This window comes from Gossypium raimondii, chromosome 5 (genome assembly GCF_025698545.1).
Source record: "Gossypium raimondii isolate GPD5lz chromosome 5, ASM2569854v1, whole genome shotgun sequence".
Classification (NCBI taxonomy): Eukaryota; Viridiplantae; Streptophyta; class Magnoliopsida; order Malvales; family Malvaceae; genus Gossypium; species Gossypium raimondii.
In genome coordinates, this window is record NC_068569.1 from 54,035,074 (window position 1) to 54,051,196 (window position 16,123).

The 16,123-nt window shown below is 32.0% G+C and overlaps 1 long non-coding RNA gene across 5 annotated transcripts; it reads left to right on the top strand.

Moving 5' to 3' along the window:
• The first annotated feature begins 5,528 nt into the window (after positions 1-5,528).
• On the top strand, positions 5,529-14,884 carry LOC128041109 (uncharacterized). 5 transcript variants are annotated; one of them, XR_008195821.1, is made up of 4 exons: positions 5,529-5,811; positions 5,952-6,206; positions 6,868-7,179; positions 7,444-7,759. It is a non-coding gene; the product is annotated as an uncharacterized LOC128041109 (long non-coding RNA). The 5 variants fall into 5 exon arrangements; XR_008195820.1 differs by adding an exon at positions 14,737-14,884 and having other exon boundaries at positions 5,530-5,811; positions 5,952-7,179; positions 7,444-7,573; XR_008195819.1 differs by having other exon boundaries at positions 5,530-5,811; positions 5,952-7,179; positions 7,444-7,573; positions 7,671-7,759.
• Positions 14,885-16,123: the final 1,239 nt, after the last annotated feature.

The following is a 16,123-nucleotide window of genomic DNA, read 5'->3' on the forward strand; positions in this document are numbered from 1 at the left end:
TATTGTTTTGCTAGTCCACATTTGAAGTTCAAAGCCCCGTTGCGCCCAACAAGGCCCAAGTCCCGCGTTTGAACCCTAGCCGCCGAAATCAAGGCCGATGGCGGTGCTTGGCCGAACATGAATTAAAGAAGCAGAGCAAATAAAAAAGAGAGTTTAACATTTTTGGAAAATGAAAAAAAAAAAAAGATTTAGGAAAATAGTCTGATTTTGATGAGAGCAGTAGGAAAGCATTCATACAAACACGCTTTTTTTTAGGTCGTATTTTTTTATTTTTTTAATATAATAAGTTTGTTTAGTTAGATGTTGATTCCTCTCCCACTCATATTTTTATTTTTTATTTTATGTTGTCTTAAGATTTTTATTATTTTAACTAATTTTAATATATTAATTCTCTTGATTAAATGGTTAAATAATAATGATTTTATCTTTGAGTTTCGTGTTCGATTCTTCTTCTTCTAAACACATTTATAATTTTCATTTCATGTTGTTTCAAAAATTTTAATTAATAAATATATTATTTTTCAATTCATACCGTGAATGTAGTAAATTTTAGTGTTATATATTTTTGTATGTGTATTTAAAATATTTCACATATAAAATATTTGAAATATCATACCCACAATGAATATGAAAAACAATAATATTTGAAATGTTTTACTTGTAAAAATAATAATTATATTTGAAATAATTATTTTATTTTACAATATTAGATTAATACAAAATCAAATAAAATTTTCTCACACATTTTGTTATACAATAGTAAATTTATTTAAAAGTTATTTCAATTTCTTTTCTTATACAATTTTCTCACACATTTTGTTGGTGTATTAATTGTACTTCAATTATATACTTCTCATGTTTTTAATTAATTATTTAGTGATTTCAATTGTATTGCTTATTTATTATTATTATTATTATCATCATTTTTATTTGAATTTTTGGTACTTTGTATGAAATTTTCCATTTTAGATTGTTTTGATTTTAATTTCCATATATATATTTTAAAAGTTATTTAGATTTTTGTAAATTGTAAATTTCTCTTTAATTTATATTTTAGGTTTTAATATTGATTTTTTGTTTTTCTAGTGAAACTCTATTTATTTATTTATTTTAGGGTTCCCTATTTATTTGTTTTTAGATTTTAGATATTATTATTTTTGGGGATAATTTTTGAGTTATTTTGAATTTTCTAAACAAGAAACCAATTCCAAACCTTGTAGGATTGTCTTCGAACAAGCGTTGTAAGGGTGCTATAACCATCCCTATATGTAACCATACTCCCACACCTGTATTTTGGTAATGAGACCGAACCTTAGAATTAGTCCTAAAACCTAAGACGATAGGTGGCTAACCGACCATCAGGTGATAATTTGCCCGAAAGAGATACATATGTGGCTGAGCCACCAAATACGGCAGATAGACTATACTGCCCACACTTCCTCCATAACCATATTTCCCATCCCAAATGCACATACTGAACTAATAGGTGTCAGAAATGCATATGAAATATATGCTTTTATAACAAGTTCAAACCATGCTTATCATAATACGAATCATACTTATCATAATACAAATCATATTAAGCATATAACATTAATCATGCGTACATAAATCGTATTTATGAGCATATAACATATTAATCATGCATACATAAATTGTATTTAACACAAATAGAATATTAGAAATCATGATTTATAACCCAATTTGTATCATATGGAACCTAATATTTGACTTGTACGACGAATACGGCCCTAGGAAAAAATTTTAGAATTTGGGTACACACGTCTGTGTGGCCCACACGGCCTACTTGGCTAGCCCGTACAACCCACATGGCCTGTCACACGTCCGTTTGTCTTGTACAGCCTACCATATAACCTGACACACGGCCGTGTGGTGTCGACAGTCCCAAAATTTGACTTTTATTGTTACTGTTTTCTCAAGTTTTTGTTACACGCTTGGATATTTTCTGACGTGAATTCAAAAAACAAGTAATCAAACACCTAAATCGACAGTTAGAACACCCAATTTTAGTAACGATTCGTGAAACTTAATTAAGAATTTGATCACAAGCATACTTATTCGACCCCCAAAAACACATCCGTAGATTTACCGCTAAACGAATAGTAACTACACGATGCTTAAACTGCTGGAGGAACACCAAACGCCTCTCGATCTTCTCCTAAAACGTATCAAATTAATTAGATAACATAAAGTATAGATTTTAACACCACAAAATCAAAATTTTGAAATTCCTAAATGCCCAATGAACGATTTCAACAAAAGAACAAAGTAGAAAACAATGAAACCTTACCTCTAAGGATTGAAGCCAACCAACAGAAGCAATAGGATCAATAAGTAACCAAAAAGAAACAAAAAGAAAAAAAGCAAGAAAGGGAAAATTGAAAAGGGAAAAAACTAAAGCAAAAAAAAAAAGAACGGAAAGCAAAACAAAGAAACTGCCAAATAGAAAGTGGAAAAAAGTTATAGTAGTTGAGGGGAGACTTTTGGGGGAAATTTTGGGATTTTTCTCAAAAAAAAAAGAGAAAAAAATAAAAATTTATAAAGAAGATACCAGTATAGATAAAATCAAAACTAACTTAACTTCTTGACATTTGACCCAACCTTAACCAGCTCTTAGCCGACCTACTAAAGAAGTAGCAAAATTATTGCCATTTGCTCACGTAGGGTTTTGAACATAAGACCAAAAAATAAGCTAACACCTTACCACTAAACCAACACACTCATTCTATCATAAGTTTAGTGAAAATAATAATTAAGTCACATGAACCAAGATAGGGATAGGAACAAAAATAGCAAAATTTTCCCAAAGTGAGATTTAAACTCATGACCTCAAACTTGCATTCAAGACCCTCAACTACTGAAGCATATACTTAATTATGATAGACTTTAACAAATAAAAATTTTAAATTTTGGGGCATTACACAAAGTTAGTCCTCAAGTTGCGTGATCTTTTAAGCTTGTCAAATGATCTTTATAGAAGGTTAAACACAACATGTTCTTGGGTTGAAAATTGGGCTTATTGATATGTGAGATCATGTTTGCAAAATTAATGTGAGGCTTATTGATGAAAACTTTTGATGAAGTGAGCGAACCAAAAACTATTGAAGAAACTTCAAGAGAAGGACTCACTGTTGAACGGAAAGAGTATCGAACTTGACGCAACTCTGATAGAATTAAGAGCACTGACAAATGTTGATAATGATATGCTGAGAGCCACTAGAAGAGGTTGGAATGACGATGAGTTTATACATAGTAATGTTCCAAGATCCATTAGAGGTAGTAAAAAGGTTTGAAGATATGTAAAGTCATGGTTCAACTCAGATAAAGCTATCATGGAGAAGTCTGCTTCCTCTTGGAGAAAGAAGTAACTTGTATTAAGGAGAAATTTGGCATAGGTCCTATTGTGCTAGTGATCAACCCCATATGGTTGATTTTGAAGCTAAAGAGAGCCTTGTCAAGCTGTAGGTTAATGGTAACATATGGAGTTTGTATAAAGTTGTGAAGTCTTAATAATACATGATAAAGAGGTCCTCTAATTGGGTTATGACTGAACTTGTTGTTTTTGTTCAATGGGACTCACCACTACTTATCAGTAGGACTTGATCTAAAATGACCCATGTAAGGAGAAAATGGTAACCCTGATTCAGGAAAGCCTTTTCATGGGTGAGCCCCTTTAAGTCAAAATGGTTGTTCCAATAAGGTGTTAAGGTACAACATAGGCCCCTCCATCGCAGTCGAGCAAGAGATTATAAAGTGGCATTCCCTAAGATAATGTTTTTTGTTGAGGTTTAATGTGTTGTCATTGGCATACCCAGAGAAACGATATTGATGGTGTAAGGAGCTTCTTGGTGAACCTAAAAAGTGAGGTTTGTAGCACCAATTTTAAAGGGCAGGCTGGTAATGCACTACAGGAAATTAAGCTTTTAACGGTGTTTGGACCAAAAACGCTGTAAAAGTTATACATTAGTGGCGCTAATTGAAAAATGTCGCAAAAGGTTAGAGCTATAGCGGCATTTTTATTATAAACGCCGTAAAAGGAAGCAATAGTGGCATTTGGACCAAAAACGCCGTGAATATGTATTAAAATTTTACAAAACGGCACCATTTCACTACATCAAATTAAACTTGGCCGAAACGCCACAAATATATACCATTAGTGGCGTTTTTCTTAAAAACGCCGCAAAATTGAAACAATGCCGTTTTTATTCTTTGATACAAACCGATTCCCTTTTCTTTCACAAACAATGCCGTTTTATTTAGGGGTGAGCATTCGATCGAATCGAATCGAATCGAATCGAAAATTTTCGAGTTAATCGAGTTTTCGAATCTCATTTTATCATCCTAACTTTATTTGAAGTTTTCTCGAATCGAGTCGAGTGAGATGGAATTCGAATCGAATCGAATATATTTGTTCGAGTTAAATTTAAAAAAAAATTTTTGGGTCATTGTAACCATGTCACCCATCGTAATAAAATTTTTCCACATTAATCAAATTTTTTATTAACTTTCATCACTTCATAATTTATTTATTAATTTTTTATATATTGGTTAGCTTCTTTGCTTGCTTAGTTGTTTCAATTATCTTGATTCTTGTCACTATGCATTTTAAAATTAAAAATATATTAAATGTAAAATATGATTTTTAATAAAAGTTATTTTAAAAATAAAATGTGAAATTAATGCCAATATAAAATTTTAACACGAATATTTTATGGCATAATTAATAATTCAATTTTAATATAAATATTCAATATGACTAAACAATTCAATAATATAAATAATATAAAATGTGAAATTTAATTTAATAATATAAATAGTAGATATAAATAAAATTATTACTATTTATGTTTAGTGATTTTTTATGGATAATTTTGATTTTTTATTTGAGAGTAAAGGGTGAGAAGTAAAATTTTAGGAGAAAAATAAAAAGTTTTGGGGAATAAAAGTTTGAGGGAAAGTAAATAGGGGAGTAAAATTTTGGAGGAAAAATATTAAAAAAAAAAATTAGGGGGAGGAGGGTTTAGGATAAATGGGAGGTGGGATGGGAAGGGAATAAAAATTTTAGGGGAAAAGTGGGAGGGAGTAAAAATTTTGGGGGAAAATAAAAGATTTTGAGGGTTTTTGGGAGTAAAATTTTGAGAAAAAATAAATGAGAGAGTAAAATTTTGGTGGGAAATAGATTTTGAGTAGATTGGGGGGTTGGGAGGGGAGGGGAGGGGAGGGGAGTAAAAGTTTTGGAGGGAAAGTGGGAAGGAGTAAAAATTTTGAGGGAAAAATAAAAAGGTTTGGAAGTTTGGGAGTTTGGGTAAAAATGTAAAATATTATAGTTTGATATTCGAATTATTCGAGTTATTCGAATTCGAAAACTCAACTCGATTTGAACTCGAAATTTGAAAAAAAATTTGAGTTGATTCGAATAACTCGATTAACTCGAATAACTCGATTCGTTTAACTCAAAATTTGAATTTTTTTTTAATTTTTTCGAGTCAAATCGAGTTTTGCTCACCCAGTTTTATTTCTCATCCCCGATTCCCTTTTCTTTCCCGATTCCCTTTTCTTTCTCAGCCTGTTCTTTTTTGCTTGACTAAAATTAAAAACCTGTTCTTCTATTTTATACTCGGAAATCCTCTCAACCTGTTATTCTATTTTATTTCTCATTCTGTTCTTTGATTTCTCGAAACCCTAAACACCCACTGTGCCCCCTATCCTCAGAGGCTGTAACCGAGCAACCGTTTACCCAGTTTCCCGACGCCTAGCCACTTTACCCAGCAGCGAACTCAGTCTTAGCAAGTATGTGAGGTTTTTGATTTTTTTTTTGTTTGGGTTTGTTAAAATTTACTTCCTTTAGTTTTCAATCGTGTTAAAATTTTAGAAATTTTAGTTTGGGTAGTTCAAATGTTTTTTTAATTTGGGTGCTGCCGGTTGCCTAGGTTCTTCGCTTGTCAAGAGGCTCCTGGAAGGGACACATTGTTCAAGCTACTACGAGGAATTTGGGTTACTTTTTCTTCTCTCTTTGTTGTCTTTGGTTTATCTGTCTGTTCTTGGTATCTAAGTTGTATGGTGCGACTTGCAGGAGATGCTTATAAAGTAGGGCTTCTTAAAAGCCTCCCAAATGCACAAACCAAGTTAAGATTGTATGAAGCTGATATATACAATCCCAGTGAGTTTCAAGCAGCAATTCTCAGGTTGTCAGTTCATATGGCCACCCCATTACAGCACCCGTCCCAAATTTAGTTTTTTTTTTAAAATTTGGGTAGCTGTCAAGATTTGTTTTTGTAAGACTTTATTATCGAAATGCAAGACCTCAAAGCGAGGAAAGCTCTCTCCGACTATTTTTTTGTTCACAAAATTTGAACTCAGACTTTACTAATCAGTAGGGACTTAACCTTGTTAGAGAAAAGTTAAATTCATGAGACCTTCATGTTAAAGATTACCCTAGTTCTCAGCTTGAGTAAATGGAAACTTTATAGTGAATGAGAGCAGACCTGTGCTGTTTCAAATCCGGGGTACACTTTACACCATTTGAAATTTGATGAAACATCTATAGGCAATAATACAATTAATCACAGTGGCATTCCAGGGTATGATTGTTGTTTTTATTGAAGCATATAAAAGAACTGAATTGTATGGACTTGAGCCTGAATTGTATGGACTTGAGCCTGCCCTGCCCACAATGGGACAAAAGAAGTATTTGATAACATGAATAGTATTTGATAGCAATAAAATAAACTAATGTAATTATTAGTAATTATATTTTTTTATACTTGTTTTTGTTATTCTTTAAAAAAAAAAGTAATTTATTAATCCTTTGCTAAGCATATTTTTTTCTTTAATGCAATTGCGAAGATGGTTGCACACAAATTCATTGTTGATTTGAATGAACCTCTTGTCTTCCAGGTACGAATAAGATCATATGTTTGAATTTGGTTTATCTTATGGAACAAGCATATGTGGTGACAGCTTTGGTGTTATTGGTTTTCAGTTCACTTATTTAGTTTCTTATGTGATTAAAATAGCTACATATAGTTATGTTATGTGATTACATCGGCAAGTTCTTGATATAGAGCACGGGTTTGTTGGGCAGTTACCGAGCTCCAAATATGCTGTTTCTTTCTCTTTTTTGGTCAGACCGAATTAAGCAGGCCAAAGTGTGTAAAGGTAATAGCAGTGAATTTCACCCTTATTTTTATAACTGCTGCTTTCTCTTTGCTTGTACTTATTATTTATTTTCTCCTTTGATGAAATATTGCCAGCCTGTTGAGTAGTTGTGTTAGATTGTTGTTTAGGAAATTTGTTAGCATTTGAGGAAGCTTCACGAGTTTTTGTTTTCTATTTGCAAGCTGGTTTTGGTAAATATTTTCTAGCACTTGGTGTGTGTATCTACTGTACTGGGTTTATGAATGTTACTTTGTTTTCTTGCAGGGTTTTGGTTTGAGGAAACATTTAAGTTTGGGTTTGGAGATACGTAGTTATCAGCATTAGTTGGCAGATAACATTGTCCCAGTGCAGGTTGCCGTTCTTTGCCAAGATGCGCTATCCTTTTTAATACCTGGTACAGACTAGAATTAATGGTTGTTTTTCATTCCTGTTTTCTTTAGTCTTCTTCCACTATCACATAAGGAGCATAATGCTTGGTATATATTTTCCAGATATTGTAGAATTAACATGAATACACAAATCGCATATTTTTATAAAACAAGAAACAAAGGGGTCACAGTCCTTCTTATCCACTCTCCAACATTCGCTTATTGCAGTGGTAAATTTATTAAAAAATTTACGTTTTAAATGTAAATAAAATAATGATAGAAGCAAGCAATCTCATCTGCTGAAGGTGGTGATTTTGTTTTGCTTTTATTCGGTAGAAACAATGATTTCATTTGGTTTTAGTGGCATTTTTGTTTATTCCTTTTGGGTTAGGATAAAATCAAAGTGGTGAGGAGCACCGACATTCCCTTTTTTACATGTATTTATTTTCCTAAAGCTGCCAAAATAACAATCTAAGGACTTCCAATTCTGTGAATTTTCTGAATAACTTTTTATTATTGTTGGGTGGGAAGAATGCTCCAAGTGTATGACTACTCAATTTATTTAAATCTTTCTGCTGCACTGATCATATGTGGTGGTTGTGGGACACTGGAATTCAGCCACTGTTTCAACTCTCACTGATGCAACCATCTTTGAATATATAAAATTATTCATAAATAGATTCCATGATTTTGATCTAATTGAATAAATAAAAATTAATGTTTTAATTTTTATCACATTTAATATAAAAACACAAACATAAATGATCATATCTAAGGATAATACCCCCCTTCCTAGAGATTTCACTTTGTTTTATTTATTTATTTAAAGAAGCACTTGAAAACATCAAGTGTTTATTGCCAATGATGTTTTACCACTTCATTATCTTTGTACTTTTAAATTGATGATATTAATTGTGGTGATGGGAAAATCGTTCATACATACCAACTATGGTGGGGGGCAGCTTATGCTTACAATTTTGTTGCCAGTTTATTGGCTGACACTGTAAGCTTCCTTTTGTTGGCTTACAATTTTCACTACTCAAATACGATATGATATATGTATATATTTTTAGATAACCAGAATTGAAATTTAAACATTTATGTTTATAATGAAAAAGGAAAAAAAAAAAACCTTAGACAAGTGTTGGGAAGACATTAGACCTTTCCTTTTATTTTTATAATTTTAGACATTAGACATATAATACTATGTTAAATTATATTTTTTATAATTATTTTTTAGATTTAGCTAAAATAATAAGGATTAAATTGACAAAAAATATAAATATTAAGATCAAAATTTTGAAGTAATTGTTTTCTTAAAATATTTTATATTAATTATTATCTCATGATAATAGCTAAATAAAAATTACAAATTAGAAGAGGAAGATGATAATAACTAAGTTTAAATGTTACTGTTTAAAAGTAAAAAGAAAAAGAAAAAGAAAAAAGCTTACATAACTTTAAATAATCACTTTACATAACTTACATAACTTACATAATACATAAATATATATCATATCATAACTTACATAAAAACTTGAATCAAAATATATAAAATCATAGAAATTTCGCAACACTATTGTTTTTCCCTACTCTTATTTATGTTTATAAATAAACAACTTACCTGAATTAGTTTACACCCATTAGATACTTGATACTTGATACTTGATATATATTATCTATTTTAGTACAATGACATGATTTAAATCAATTTAGAACACTTAAGTAACCGTAATTTATTGTCAACTTTAGACTTCAAGAACTATGAAATGGATAAGAGTTGGATGAATTTGTCAAGGGTAAGCAACAGCTATCGGAATGGAGTACAGAGTTTTCTAAATTTTGCATTTCAAACTGCAAGCCAAGAGAATATGATTCTTTACCCGTGTAAGAAGTGTGGCAACATCAATTGACATATTTGTGAAGTTGTCTACGAACATCTAATTGTTGATGGCTTTATTCGGGGGTATAAAAAATAGATTTTCTATGGAGAGTGTACACCTCATAGAACCTCTTCAACGATTAATCCGGCTTATCCTCATAATGCTTACCATCAGTTTGTTAGAGAAGATGACATGGAAGGTATGTTGCGGGATGCATTTAATATGTGCAGTCATGGTTTACAATCGTTTCCACCTAAAATTATTGTATCCGATGATTGTGATATTGGTGGAAATGCTTTTACCGAAACGGGAAGAAGTGTACCTAATGAAGAGCCAAATGGAGAAGCGGCAAAGTTTTACAAGTTATTTAATGAAATGAATGAAGAACTTTATAAGGGATCGATTCAAAACTGTCATTCTGCATTCGTCTTTTTCACTTAAAATATTTGGGAAGGTGGACCAGAAACTCTTTGACAATGCTGTTAGAGTTTTTGAGAGATATGTTTCCGTTTGCAAAAATTCCTAATTCATGCAAAGATATGAAGAAACTGATAAAAGATTTAGGCCTTGGGTACGACAAAATTCATAGTTGCCTAAATGATTGCATGTTGTATTGGGGTAATCAGAAAAACCAACAGTCTTGTCATGTTTGCGGTAAATCTCATTGGATGAATAGGAATATAAAAGATGTTAATGAGGATGAAGGTGAGGCACAATCAAGAAAGAAGCCAATAAAGATTTTGTGATATTTTCCACTAATACCAAGGCTTTAAAGGCTTTTCATGTCGTCAAAGACAACCGAGTCTATGAGGTGGCATCATGATCAACGAACTGATGATGGATTATTAAGGCATCCTGCGGATTCTTTAGCTTGGAAATCATTTGATAGTAAATTTTCAAGCTTTGCAAGCGATCCTCGAAATGTGAGGCTTGGGCTAGAATCTGATGGATTTAATTCTTTTAAAATCATGAGTACTTCGTACAGTACTTGGCCTGTAATGCTTGTTCTTTACAATTTACCTCCGTGGATTTGTATGAAGCAATCTTCTTTTATCTTATCTATGATTATCCCTGGAGAGAAAGGTCTTGAGAATGATATTGGCATCTATATGCAGCCACTTATTAAAGAGTCGAAACAGTTATGGGCGGGTGTTGAAACATATGATGTCTTGAGAAAGGAGAACTTTTATTTATGTACAGCTTTGTTGTGGACTATTAATGATTTCCTGGCTTATGTTAATTTCTCTGGTTGGAGTACCAAAGGACGTTATGCTTGTCCTTTTTGTGCGGCGCAAACATGTTCGGAGTGGTTATATAATTGGAAGAAGTTCTCTTATATGGGGCATCGTCGGTGGTTAGATGGAAATCATTCAGAGGACTCTATTTGATGGTACTGAAGAGTTCAGAGAAGTTCTTGAGCAGACCATTGGATCTAAAATCTTGTTCATGTTAAAAGATATCAATTTCAGTTATAGGAAGATGAATCAACCACCCAACACGCAAACAAAGAGAATACCGAGGGAGGTGTATGTTGGCGATGTTGACCGGCAGATTGATGATGAATCTGATGAAGAGAATGATCCTAATGAGGCAGACTTGTGGAAAAAAGTACTTTTTGAGTTGCCTTATTGGGAACATCACATTTTGCGACACAATCTTGATGTCATGCATATTAAAAAGAATGTTTGCGAGAATATCATCTGGACAATTCTGAATGTCGATAGAAAATCGAAAGACAATCTTCAGAGTCGACTTGATCTAGTTAACACGAGAATTCAGTGTGATCTTTATCCCCAATTATTTTCGAATGAAAAATTTTGGTTGCCACATTCTATTTTTGCAATGTTGAAGAAAGAAAAAGAAATGTTCTACACGGTGTTGAAGGATATAAAGGTCCTAGACGCATATGCATCAAATATATCTCGATGTGTGAGTCTTAAAGATCAAAGAATATATTCCCTAAAATCACATGATTGTCACATCTTGGTGCAAGATTTACCGCCAGTTGCTTTACTGTGTTATATGCCAAAAAAGGTAACGTCTTGTATAAATGAACTATCCAATATAATAAAAGCTATTTGTGGCAAAGTTTTGATTGTTAAAGAACTTGAGAAAGTATAAGACAAATCCGCTTTGACTTTATACAATTTGGAGAAGATCTTTCTGTTGGATTGCTTAACTTCTACTACAAGCAATGAAAAAATTAAAATCGGCGACCCTAACCATGGATCCATGTGTGAGGAACGAATCAGGGTGATCAAGGTTACGAATTTACCTAATGTTTATTCAGAGTAGACAACAACACCTCAACAACAAGTAGTCTGATCTGCTGTCGAACCAAAACCGCAATCTATCGTGATCCCGGCCTCACGTAATCCACCCAGTTGACTACGAATGGAAGGAATCCCAAAACAATTTTGAGAGTTATTTTTCTTATGCGGCTGCTAGACTCAAACAAAGAAAAACGTGATTATTTATATCCTTTTGTTTTTTTAGGGTTTTTAAGAATTAAATAAATATGATAATATTTTAAACCGAAAATTATAATTACATTAATTATAATATAAGTTCGGTAAACCATATATTTATTTGAATTCTTATGCTAACCAAATTCATGTCCTCACTATACGTACAACAACCTTGTACATAATGTGTTGGAAATTTGATTACCGAATTAAATTAATTGTATAATTAATTTAATTTAAGCGACCCCAAAAATAATACCAACTATGGTATATTCCGTTCATTTCAACTATAGGGTGTGACCCTGTAGGTTCTTGTAACGTTAGCAGTAACACTAGAACGATTCTAATGCTACGAACAATGAGTGGCATCTAGCAATGCATCATTGCTACCTAAGTCACAAGAGATCATGATTCGACATAACCTTTTTATGATTAACCTTTTATGCAATAATCCTTAAGTCCTTTATCTCTGGATTGGACACAAGTCATGGAATAGTCACACTTGCATTGTCCATTCCATGTTCATTGATCTCTTAAGCAGACTACGATATACAAATAAGTATGACATCTAATATCAACTTATTTGAGCATGGCCATGCATTTCTAGTCTTACTTAATCAAGTGGCCTAAGATATTACTCCCATTATGTAGGAGGGACTTATCCTATATCGACCAACCATATCCCTCTACATAGATTGTGGTATATCCAACATCAGTCTTTATAGAACAACCGATTCTGATTATACGTTTGATCGTATCAAAATATACAACTCACGATGTTGGGATTATGATGATCTCAAGTCCGAGGATCATATAAATATTAATCATTATGAGTAATGTCGTGACAATTACATAATAATCCAAGAAACATACTCATAACGGGTCACCCAATATGTTGTTCTCTAACACACATATTCATGTAATGATTCGACATTCCATATCAATGACAACTCTTTATCATCAATCAACTACACGTTAGTCTTAATGCATTATCGTTGTCCTATCCAACAATAATACTTGACTAAGGAACTTTTAAGAATAATCATATTATTCTCGTGACATTATTATAAAACAGTTTATTTATATACACGTAAAAGAAACTGAAATAATAATGGTAACGCCTTATATTAATAAACATGATAAATCAAGTATGTTATTACAACCATCTCATGATTGATCTTTGGGCATACTCTAACACTTTCCACCTTCGTTCTTCACTATTATGGTGCACTTGCTAATCCATCTCTCTCATGAAGCAAAATTTGGTGGACCGATTTTCTATCGGTGGATGTATCCTATAGAGAAGTGCTAATTTATTTGTAAAGTTTTCATTCATTCATGAATATACTTTTAGTTACAACTTTTGATAATGTTGTATATCGTGTTTAGGTTCCTATGCAAATTGAAGTCTTATTGTCATAATAAGCGTTATCTAGAATGATCAATTGCTGAAGGTTAATTGGCAGAGGAGTGTATGACTTTTTGCTCTAGATATTTAGAAGATGTTGAAACAAAACTGAATAGACCAAGTAGAAATATTGGGCTCACTAATCATAACTTAGCCGAAACTTATCTATTTCGAAGTTATGGAGAACTAATCGGTAAAGTTGAAATTGCACACTTAGATGATAGATCTTGAGTACAAGCACATCGATATGTTCTTTTTCACCACGATTCAATTGAACCATTACGCAAGTAAGTTTTAAAATTTGATAAATAGTCATCTTTTTAATTTGTTTATCTTCTAACCAAGTAATCCACTTTTTAACGTAGTGAGTACAAACAAGTTTTGAGATCTCATTCATGCTCTTGAAGATTACAGATCGAGAGATTCATAAGTTATTCACAGAACCTTTTCATGAATGGTTAGGGAAAACGGTATGCTACTGAAGCTTTCATTGATAAATAATAATGTTTTCGTATAACATTTATAATTAATCAATTTACTTTCGATTCAATAGGTTTCAAGTGGAAAGGACGTCCATGACGAAGTTAAATGGCTTTCCCAATGTCTGAATAGAGTAATAAAAAGATATATTGCCTTCCTCATTAATGGATTCAAGTTTCATACAAAATCTCACGAAAGATTGAGGAGGGCTCAAAATTGTGGAATAGTTATTAATTCTTTAATTACAAGTTATGCTAGTGCTAGGGACAATAATCTTGTTGAGGGAAATGTGGAGTATTACGGATTTCTTACTAACATTATTGAGTTGGATTACTATGGAAAACGGAAGGTTGGCTTATTTCGATGTGATTGGGTTGATGTTAATACTGTTCGCGAAATTAAAAAAGATCACTTTCATTTTACAATGGTGAACTTCTCTCGATAAATTCACACTGGACAACAATTGATAAACGAGTCGTATGTATTTTTTTCTCAAGTTCATTTTACAATGGTGAACTTCTCTCGATAAATTCACACTGGACAACAATTGATAAACGAGTCGTATGTATTTTCTTCTCAAGTCAAACAAATTTTTTCCTCGAAAGATCCAACTGATGAGGGTTGGTACGTTGTACTCTGTAACCCCCCTAGAGACTTGTTTGACATGGGCAATAGAAGTAGAGATGACATCGACGAAAGATCAGAAACTTTGCCTTTTCCAAAACAAAACTTAAATGAAACTATCCCTAGTACTAGTACACAATGTCAATGGGTTCGCCAAGATGTTGATGAATATATTTACGAATCATGATGTAGTAAGATTTTATGTTTTTTTATTTATATGTAATATTATAATTTAAATCTTGATCTTGTTAAATATTTCAACTGTTTTATATGTACTATTATTGTTGTAATTAGTTACTAATATTTCAACTATTTTATATGTATTGCAGATAAAATGCCTAGAAGAAGATTGCGAGATCTGAGTATTATTCAAAATCCTCCAAATTTGGAAGAAACAAATAGTGAACAACGGACTGCTATTGGATCTTCGAATGTTCCGAATACAGCTGACGAACCTGTAGAAATTCAAAGTAACCTTAACTTTAATTTAGATGCATGTTGACTTTTATTATTGATTTATATGAGTTAAATTCTATCGAGCGGGTCAAAGTAGCTAGAAACAGTCTTGGTCAACCTATTGGATCAGAAGCTCGACTTTTAGGAGGATACTTGGGCATTATAGCATGAAATGCCAATCTGTTGCCTATCAACTACGAGTCATGGCATCATATGCCTGATAGTAACAAAAATCAAGCTCTCGATAATATTAAGGTAATAACGTGAATGTAATTTATAATACTTTGGTTTAGGTTTCATTTATATTTACTTTCTAAACTTGTGTTATTTGCAAGAGAGATTTGCTTTAGAAGTCTCAGATAATTATGTGAAGAAGGCATTAGGAAAAAAATGGAGGGACCATAAAAGTGCTTTAAAGAAGGAATATTTTAAGAAAAATATAAGCCTCGAAGAGAAATTGTGAAATGTCCCGCCGGGAATGCTAAGGTACCAATGAGAAAATGCAGTTAGATTTTGGAATTCAAAGAAAGGAGAGGTATTACGTACTTCCAAACTCTTATAATTATTTTGGTTTATATAGTATTTACTATATATGTAATAATAATTTCATAATGTAAGATAGTGAGCGAGTTGGAACTACAAGTAGGCAAAAACAAAATTTCACGCACACAGCTAGGTCGAAAAGTTTTGCTTGTATAGCTGATGACGATGTATTTTGAATTTATTAATTGTGTCAAATATTAATTACTTTCTACTAAATAATATTTTTCCTATTATATTGTAAGAATTGTCGTTTAGTCAAAAAGTTGGACGCCTTCAGCTTTTTGAAATTACACATAGAAAGAAAGATGGATCTCCTATAACTACTGAAGCTGCAGAAATTATGGTATATTTACTTAATAAAATTTGAATTATTTTAAATATTTATCATGTTTAATTATAATGGTTTAATTCATCATTTGTAATGCAAATAATGTTAAGTTATGTTGCATTTATTTTGATTATATATTTCATTTCTAACTCTTTGATTGATTTATTAGGAAAAACTAAAGGATAAAAGGGCGGAGTATGAAGCGATCGCTTCAAGTGACAGTTTTGTTAACCTTGATGACATTGATAACCGAATTATTACTGACGTTTTGGGTCCTGAAAGGTATGGTCGGGTTCAATTTCAAAGATCTTTTGTTAACCCAACCCAATATTTTGGATCTAAATCGCAACATTACATGCCTTCACGGAGTCAAGCTTAAGCTAAAGTTC